Below are 8336 nucleotides of genomic sequence, written 5' to 3'. Positions count from 1 at the left end.
GGCTGGGGGAGAGACCCAGCCCCGAACATTGGTGGAGCTGGGTCCTCCATTTGCTGGAGCCCGGGCACCATGGGCCCATATAACTCGCCACCCCTGAACCCAATTGTCTTCCTACAAGTCACAGACAAGTGCTAAAGGAGAAACAGCTCCTGCTCTCTGGTTTGGATTCAGTGAACTGTACCAGCCCCCCACCGCTTCCCCTGCTGGGCTGCGTTAGTTACCAGCATGATCCCTGTCCATTCGAGGTCCTGGGGGTCTCAATAACCAAGAACTTTAAACAGGTGTTGTCAAGGTTTCCTTTCTGAACTCTAGGGTACAGATGTGGGAACCTGCATGAGAACCTCTAAGCTTAACTACCAGCTTAGATCTGGTTTTGCTGCCACCACCCAAATTATTTATGAGTCATTTGGGAAACTCTGTCTACCTCCCCCCCAGAATATCTCCCTCCCAAGTACTATAACCCTTCCCTGGGTAGCCCTGAGAGACTTCTCCACCAATTTCCTGGTGAACACAGATCCAAACCCTTGGATCTTAAAACAAGGAGAAATCAACCATTCCCCCACCAATTCCTGGTGAGTCCACATCCAACCCCCTTGGATCTTAAAACAAGGAAAAATCAATCAGGTTCTTAAAAAGAAGGCTTTTAATTAAAGAAAGAAAGGTAAAAATCATCTCTGTAAAATCAGGATGGAAAATAACTTTATAGGGTAATCAGATTCAAAGAGCCCAGAGGAACCCCCTCTAGCCTTAGGTTCAAAGTTACAGCAAACAGAGGTAAACCCCCTAGCAAAAGGAACATTTACAAGTTGAGAAAACAAAGATAAACCTAACACGCCTTGCCTGGCTGTTACTTACAAGTTTGAAATATGAGAGACTTGTTCAGAAAGATTTGGAGAGCATGGATTGATGTCCGGTCCCTCTTAGTCCCAAGAGCGAACAACCCCCAAAACAAAGAGCACAAACAAAAACCTTCCCCCCACCAAGATTTGAAAGTATCTTGTCCCCTTATTGGTCCTTTGGGTCAGGTGTCAGCCAGGTTACCTGAGCTTCTTAACCCTTTACAGATAAAAGGATTTTGGTGTCTTTGGCCAGGAGGGATTTTATGGTATTGTACACAGGAGGGTTGTTACCCTTCCCTTTACAGTTATGACAGGTGTCTAATGTCCAGTGCCACCGAGCCCACCATTTTCATCCTCTCTTCCCTTCTTATATGGGTTGTAACCAGCGAAACGGACATTCCAGTCACACACATCGTCCCACCAGGTTTCCCCAGTTCCCCTCCTCAATGAGAATTTCCAACTCCTCTTCCTTATTGCCCAGACTCCAGTGATAATCACAGTGTTGCTTCCTCTCACGAGTGAGTATCTTGCAGGGCATATAAACGTCAGCACTGCATTCCCGAGTTCACACTTGTGTTACTGCCAGATGGGCTATCTGTAAGCCAAGGAGAGACTCCAACTCACGTGTCACGTTCTTCCTTCCATTGGAAGGTGCCGTGAGAGAAAGACGTGTCCCCCGGGCTACGGCAGCATAGAATGCTGGCTTTGCTGCATGCTCTCCAGGAACCCTTAGGCCTTCTGTATCAGCTCTGCAGCATCAGAACAGCAGAGCCTGGATTGGAGCAAGGGAAAGGCCTGTTTTCCACAGAATCCTTCCCTCAGGGCCAGAGCATTCACAGCAGAAATCCCTGCGGGAGTTGTGACCCATGGTGCCTGCCATAGCCCTCACTGAAAATGTCACAGTCCGGGCAGGCTACAAAAGGAAAAGCAGATTCTCCCTAAGAGTGATAGTTAACACTGAAGTTAACCAGTGTGACTGTTGAAGAGTTTATCAAGAAGCAAAAAAAAAAAAAAAGGAAATACACAGTCCCCTTTATCGCATTCCAGTTCTCTGGCTCCCAATCAGCACCTAGGTCCAGTACAGTGAGAAGTTATTTAAAAAACTCTGCTAACATATACCAAATGTTCTTCTGATCCCAAAGGGTCAGCCACGTTACCAGGTCAGTATAGGTTTGGATCTTACCCAAAATACCACGCTGCCAGCCAATTCTTTAGCATCTAAAGGATTATTAGAAAGAACAAGAAGAGAGATGTTAAATGGTAAAACAGTCACACACACACACAAAGACTTCAAAGTCCAAAAATCAGGTTCTTAGCAGAACTGGTGAGTTTGCTGGCTTGAAAGTCCCTCTGGAACACATCCACAGCTTGGATGGGTCATTCAGTCCTTTGTTCAGAGCTTCATTGTGTAGAAAGGTTGCTCCAGAGGTAAGCAGGACTGAACACAAAATTGAGATGATGCAGCTGCCTTTGTATTCCTTTTGCCATGTGGCTTGTACTTCCTGTGTCCCAAACACAAGCTGTCCAGCACATGGCATGGAAGAACCTTAGGGCTTGTCTATGCTGGCACTTTACAGCGCTGCAACTGTCTCGCTCAGGGGTGTGAAAAAACACCCCATAGTGCAGCAAGTTTCAGTGCTGTAAAGCGCCAGTGTAGACAGTGCACCAGCGCTGAGAGCCACGCCCTTCATAGAGGTGGTTTTTTTTAGAGTGCTGGGAGAGCTGTCTCCCAGCGCTCTGCTGCAACTACACAGCCACATTAAAGTGCTGCCGCTTTAACACTGCCAGTGTAAACTAGCCCTTAGAGCAGGGATTCTCAAACTGGGGGTCAGGACCGCTCAGGGGGTTGCGAGTTTATTACATGGGGGGTCACAAGCTGTCAGCCTCCACCCCAAACCCCGCTTTGCATCCAACACTTATAATGGTGTTAAATATATAAAAAGTGTTTTTAATTTATAAGGCGGGGGGGTGGCACTCAGAGGCTTGCTATGGGAAAGGGGTCACCAGTACAAAAGTTTGAGAACTACTGTCTTAGAGTTCTGTCCATAGGCAGCCCCTACATGGCTTGCTGAGTCATCAGGTGTAGTCCTTGTTCCTTTCAATGGGTTCATTGTACAGTTGATGTCCCTTGATGGGCTGTCAAGCAGGCCTAGAACTGATGCCAATATGTCTGGGGGTGCCACCCAGAAACACAGCACAAGTTTGGAAATACAGATATACCCTACATATCTATAACTCATAATACAAAGATGATACAGACATATAAACAAGATGATCATACTTGGGAAATTACAACATTTTTGCAGATACCTTACACGGCATATCTGGCACAACTCATTGAAATTTTACAATATCGGTATTCATGATATCCTGGCCCCCAGATTCCATACAGCGTCACACCCCCCATGCAAACTTGATGCAGAAAGGGGTGTCCCTGGACACTGCTGAATGCATCACAGGAATTTTCCATTCTTGGTCCTGTATTATTACAGTTTTCAGTTTAATATCACAAGTATTGGTGTACAGCAGAAACGGTTTATCAAAATCATGTCTGACTAAATCCGGCCCTCTGTTAGCGCGTCCTTCACTGTCAGCGCTGAAGGGGGCAGTGTAGCCAGCGCTGGGAGCTAGTCCCCCCGCGGCGCTGGGAGAGCCCCCCCCCGTGCTGGAGCCACACCTACACCTGCTGCCGTGTAGACACACCCTTCGGGACGCGAAACAGCCCTGTGCTCGGTCAGCTGCTGGCACACGAGGGGCTCCGTGCTGCTCTGTGACTCGGGGGGGCTATGGCTTTGCAGAACAGCCCCGCCTCATGGCTGAGCCCTGGAGGATGGGAACTCTCCCCCCTGGGGCCCCCGGCCAGGCCAGCCCTTGGCAAGGACACGGGGTCTCTCGCCCAGAGGGTGGCCGAGCAAAGCTCTCCCCACCCATCTGCCTCACACAACTCTTGCCATTAGCGCAGCGCGGCCCCGCGCCGGGAGTCCCGCTGCGCCCGTGTAAACGCAACCCGGCTCCATCCCCACACAGCAATGGCCGCCCCCCCACAGGGCACGGCTGGCGCAGCCTGGCCCCGCCCACGCGGACAGGCTCCGCGGCCGTTTCCTTCCTGGGTCACCACAGGCGCCTCCCCCCTCCCCAGCTGTTGTAACCTGTCCCCGGCCGCGGGCTGCGCTGAGCCCCCCGCTCCCCCTCGGCCATGCGCAGCGCCGCGCACCCCCTGCCTGCTGCTCCCGGCGGCGGAGGGGACCCAGCCTCCCGGCCCCCGCGCCCCGCCACGAAGCCCCAGTGAGCGCCCCGCTCCCCCGCCGCCAGGATGCGAGAGGCGGCGGGCCCGGAAAAGCCGCAGACTCCGCGCGATCTGGCCCCCGCCGGCCTGACGGAAAGGTAAATCCAGTGAAGGAAACGGGCCGTGGGTGCAAATAGGAGCAGCGTCTGCAAGGCTCCCAGCCCGGGGCTGCTGGGTCACTCCTGTCCCCAGCCTTCGGGACGTGCCTTTTGCCGGGGGATCTTTGCGGTCAGGAAGCGATTTAAGCCTGCGGGGATATGGGCTAAAGTGTCACCCCCATTTTCCAGACGTCTTTACAGGACTCACAGGGCCCAGTCGGAACCCAGGAGTCCGGGCTCCTAGTCCACGCGCTCACTGCCCCGCTGGATCCGGTGTATTGTCCCCACTTTCTCTTTCGTTTTCTTTGTTAGTGAACCTACAGTCAGCCAAAACCAGCAGCCAGCCAATTGGTGGCAAACCCAGCTGTAACCCGTTCGCCGAAATGATAGAGACCGTCTATAGCCAGGCTTGGAGCGATTCGATTTTTACCAGTAAATGTCGATTTCAGCACACACACTGAAAAAATATTTCCATCAATAATTAAATGTACAGATAGGCGACGTAAGAAAAACGCTTTTTGAGAACTTAGAGACCAAATCCAGTGATTTAGGCTTGTCACAAATGGACTAGCGAATGAATTGTAAAAACAGGTAAGGTTTGTTGATTTAAGGATATTTACTTTGTGTATTTTCACAGGTGAGATTGACAATTTGTGGTTTAACGGTTTATATAGCTTTAACTTTCTGAATCTCAACATCTGGTGTCATTAAATAAGTGTCTGACCTCCCCCACCCCAGTAATTTCGCACAACCAGGAGAATTTAAATAGCTAGAAATCTAAAACAATGCTTAAAAATCAACAGTGATATTATCTGTCGAAATTATAAGTGGGAAAAAAAGTCCGTTTCTGCCAAGCCTCTCTATAGCAAGCCAGGCTTGTTCTTAGACTGACTAAGAACAGGAAAAATGTCTAAATGTATCAAAATGTGTTTACTTGTCACAGATCTAAAATATTTGTTATGATTAGTCTTGTCTTTTTCTCTGAACACAACAAAAATGAAGAAATTGGACACAGCAGGCTCCCAAATAACCATGTTCATTACCTACAGACAAACATCCAAGACCTAGCTTAATGCTCTGGCTTAATGTTTGAGGCTTAACACTTAATGCCAAGCTCAAATCTAAAGCAAAGAACACAGTGAGCACCACTAGAAGGCTCACAAACTGCTGTAAAATAGTCTGCCTAATTCCTGTACACTGCAATTAGATGAACCAGCTAGCAGCTTTAGAGAACACTTTCCTTTTCAAGGCATTTGAAGAAATCTTCATCTGTGGCTGGAATATCTCTACGTCCTTTCCTTTTCTATCCTCCAAATGCCAGCCTGCAGGTGACCAAGTTTGTGGAAATTTATAAAATGGTTCCCAGTGTTGCATGTTATCCCAACAGCTTGGTATCTTTGCATTAATCAACTCATTTCTCCCTCGCTCATGCTCCTTATGGTGCACTAGAGCAGGCCTTCCCTCTTGTGGGCCTCCTAGGGCGGGTTACAGGAATTGGGCTGTTCTCCAACAGAGAGTGGGGAAACAAAGGAAATTCCCACATACAGCTAAGGGGGTGACATGGTTAATTGCAGTGTTGTTGTAGCCGTGTTGGTTCCAGGATATTAAAGAGACAAGGTGGGGGAGGTGATACCTCTTCTTGGGATAACTTCTGTTGGTGGAAGGGACAATCTTTTGAGCTTCAGAGTCTTCTTCATGTCTGGGAAAGGTGACCGGAGTGTCCAAGTTAAATACATGGTGGGACAGCTTGTTAACATAAGTGGTTCAGACATGCTATAGGAGACCGCTATCCCACCATGTTTTTAGCTTGGACACTCTGGCTACCTTCCCGAGACCTGAAGGAGAGCTACCTGAAGCTCAAAAGCTGCCCTTTTCTCCAACGCAAGTTGATTCATAACAGACATTGCTTTACCTGCTTTGTCTCTCTCGTGGTTGCAGGCATGTCAGCGGTTTGAGTGTGTGTTACCTTCCGAGGTCTACGATCTTCCAAGCAAAGAACCCTGACCGAATTCCAGAGTGCGAAGGAATGCAGCGGTAAGATTGTACATCCCACGCCAGGCACCCAGCTACCTCACCCATGCCCTTGTAGAGAGGCCAGCCTCCCACTTTCCGTCTTTGCATGCAGAATGCCCATGTATGTGCTGTATGCCCATGTCTCCGCTACTGAGCGTGCTGCTTTATCGCCATGCTGGCCTTCCTTCACGTGGCACTCTCCCCTCATGATCTCGGACAGCAACGTTTACCTACAAAGACATGCTGGCTCTGTGTCTCCTGCATGTGGAGAACTGGCTACCCCATGGGATTGTGAGGCCAGATCCTAGGAAGTGTGGAATGCCTGTAGCGCCTGGTAGGCTCGGGCCCTGAATGGGGAGCAGGGTAAATGGTCTTTTGTGTGCAGGACAAATACTGGGCTGACCTGAGCTACTCCCTCATCTGTTATGCAGGCCAACGCCAAGGCGACGTTGGGGTTTGGTCTCTTTCCGTCCTCCTCGTGCGCCAGGCTCCCAAACCCAGCTCATCTAAGAGCCCAGGGAGCATAGGGCTGAAAATCCTGCATTTCTGCCCTCAGGGAGGGGCTGAGGGGCTTTGAATAGCACTTTGGGCAGCCCTATAGGGACTCGTGGGAGTCTCAGACTAGTGCTGCCCTGCACAGAGGGCACCAGCTGGGCAGGAATTCCTGTCAAAGGGGCAGTACTGAGGGATTGCTCAGTGGTTTGAGCATTGGCCTGCTAAACCCAGGGTTGTGAGTTCAATCCTTGAGGGGGTCATTTAGGGATCTGGGGTAAAAATCTGTCTGGTGATTGGTCCTGCTTTGAGCAGGGGGTTGGACTAGATGACTTCCTGAGGTCCCTTCTGTGACGGGTTGGATCACAGAAACCCCCCTGAGAGCTGCCAACTGATGTGCCAAGGCTACCTCTGCTCCAGTTTTCCCTGTCAGCTCAGGACTCCAGCACCCTGTCTTGCTGAGCCAGACACTCCCGTCTGCTCCAATCCAGACCCAGGGTCTGAATTACTTGCCCCAAAGCTGCAGGTTTACCTGAAAACAGCTCACAGAAGTGTGCTTGCCTTTAGCACTCAGATGCCCAACTCCCAATGGGGTCTAAACCCAAATAAATCCGTTTTACCCTGTATAAAGCTTAGGCGGGGTAAACTCATAAATTGTTCGTCCTCTATAACACTGATAGAGAGAGATGCACAGTTGTTTGCTCTCCCAGGTATTAATACATACTCTGAGTTTTTTACTAAGTAAAAAGTGATTGTATTAAATACAGAAAGTAGGATTTAAGTGGTTCCAAGTAGTAACAGACAGAACAAAGTAAGTCACCAAGCAAAATAAAATAAAACACGCAAATCCATGTCTAATCAAACACTGAATACAGATAAGATCCTCACCAGTTCCAGAATGCTCCCTTTTACAGGCTAATCTCCTTTTAGCCTGGGTCCAGCAATCACTCACACCCCCTGTAGTTACTGTCCTTTGTTCCAGTTTCCTTCAAGTATTCTGTGGGGTGGAGAGGCTCCTTCTTTAGCCAGCTGAAGACAAAATGGAGGGGTCTCCCAGGGGTTTAAATAGACTTTCTCTTGTGGGTGGAGACCCCCTCCTCACCCTGTGTAGAATCCAGTCACAAATGGAGATCCGGAATCACATGGGCAAGTCACATGCCCATGCATGACTCAGGACTTGCAGGTAGCAGCCATTACCCACATGCTACCTTGAACGTCCTCAGGTAGACTTCTTATGTGGATTGGAGCCTTCCGAGCTCTTTTGTCTGTTAAGTGCTTCCTGATTGAGCACCTAATTTGCACATTCCTTTCCCAAGAAGTGACCAAATGTTCTAACTAAGGCTACTTAGAAATCAAGCAATTATACAGCCAATGTTCATAACTTTGAACACACAAATGGTGCCTGCATACAACTAGGATGAACATAACCAGTAGATCATAACCTTTACATAGATATGTTACATGGCATATGTAGCAAAACCCTATTCCAGTTATATCATACATACATTTAAAGCCTTATGGGGTACGCTGTCACACCTTCCAACCCTGATATTCTATGATTCTATGAAATCACGGCACTTCTCTCTGAGCAAGGAACCTGGGGGTAGG

This window comes from Terrapene carolina, unplaced genomic scaffold, assembly GCF_002925995.2.
Source record: "Terrapene carolina triunguis isolate 2854851 unplaced genomic scaffold, T_m_triunguis-2.0 Scaffold168, whole genome shotgun sequence".
In the NCBI taxonomy this organism is placed as follows: domain Eukaryota; kingdom Metazoa; phylum Chordata; order Testudines; family Emydidae; genus Terrapene; species Terrapene triunguis.
Note: the sequence above shows the minus strand (reverse complement) of the source record.